Genomic DNA, 1,568 nt, shown 5'->3' with positions numbered 1-1,568 from the left:
CTGGCTGTCCTGGAACTCACTTTGTAGACCAGGCTGGCCTTGAACTCAGAAATCCACCTGCCTCTGCCTCCCGAGTGCTGGGATTAAAGGCATGCGTCACCACGCCCGGCTCCAAAGGGTACTTGTTAATGGGAGCAGGATGTGAGGGGGAGTATGGTCAATATTATATATGCATGTTTGAGATGTAAAAAAAGTTACCCTTCCTGAATCTGATTTTTATTATTTTTGTATTTAGAAAATTCATTTTATTATTGCATTTTTAAGGCTGGATCAGGAGATTTAATTATCTTTAGCCACAGCCTTCTTTCCCAGTCTTACCATTTTTCCTGCTTTTTCTTATATTTTTAATTGTTAAAACCAAGTTTATTTTGATAATATTCTTCCTCACCTCTAAGTCCTTCCAAATCCTATCTCTATCCCCCTCCCAACTTGTTTTCAAAAAACAAACAAGAACCCAATACAACAGAGCTACCCAAACCAAGAAAACAAAATAAAACACCCAAACAGAAAGCAAAACTAACCCTACCAACTGTAACCAAATAGAAGCACACACACAGAATATAGCCCGTCATATGCTGGCCGACCACTCCTGAGCAGGAGGCCTGTCGTGGAGTGGATGATATATCCAGTTGTCACTTCAGTAGAGAAAAATGATTTTGCCTCCTCCCCAAAAAAGATGTTCAGTTGTTAACATCTACCATATGGCTAGGTATTAATTAATTAATTAATTAATTAATTCATCCATCCATCCATTCATTCATATACACGCGTACACATACACACATATGTATATGTACAAAATATAACCAGATAAAAATCATCACATGGAAGTTGGACAGAACAAACCAACAGAAGTAAAAAGCCTGAGAGAGAAGGCACAGAATCAGAGACCTTCTTGTTCACACACTCAGGAGTCCCATAAAAACACTAAATCAGAAGCCATAGTATATATGTAGAGGACCTGTGCAGGCCCTGTGTGTGCTGCTTCAGCCTCTGACGTCATATGAGCTTGGATCATGTTGGTTCAGCCTCTGATGTCATATGACCTTGGATCATGCTGGTTCAGCCTCTGACGTCATATGAGCTGGGATCATGCTGGTTCAGCCTCTGACATCATATGAGCTGGGATCATGTTGGTTCAGCCTCTGACGTCATATGAACTTGGATCATGCTGGTTCAGCCTCTGACGTCATATGAGCTGGGATCATGCTGGTTTAAGGGCTGCTTTCTTGGCGTCCTCCATCCCCTCTGACTTCTCTTCAGTGGGATTCCCTGAGCTCTGAGGGAAAGGGTTGATAGAGACTTCCCGTCCCAGGCCTGTCGTTCTGCATGTCTGGCTGTGGGTCTCTATGATTGTTTCCATCTGCCGAAGCAGGAAACCTCTTTGATGATGGCTGAACAAGGCACAATCTCTATGTGTATAGTAGAATGTCATTAGGAGTCATTTTCGTTACATTTCATTTATTAATTATTCTTGTTTCTTCTTCTTCTTCTTCTTCTTCTTCTTCTTCTTCTTCTTCTTCTTCTTCTTCTTCTTCTTCTTCTTCTTCTTCTTCTTCTTCTTCTTC

This window comes from Mus pahari, chromosome 7 (assembly GCF_900095145.1).
Source record: "Mus pahari chromosome 7, PAHARI_EIJ_v1.1, whole genome shotgun sequence".
In the NCBI taxonomy this organism is placed as follows: Eukaryota; Metazoa; Chordata; class Mammalia; order Rodentia; family Muridae; genus Mus; species Mus pahari.
The sequence above is the reverse complement of the archived record's forward strand: the minus strand, read 5'-3'. Positions refer to the sequence as shown.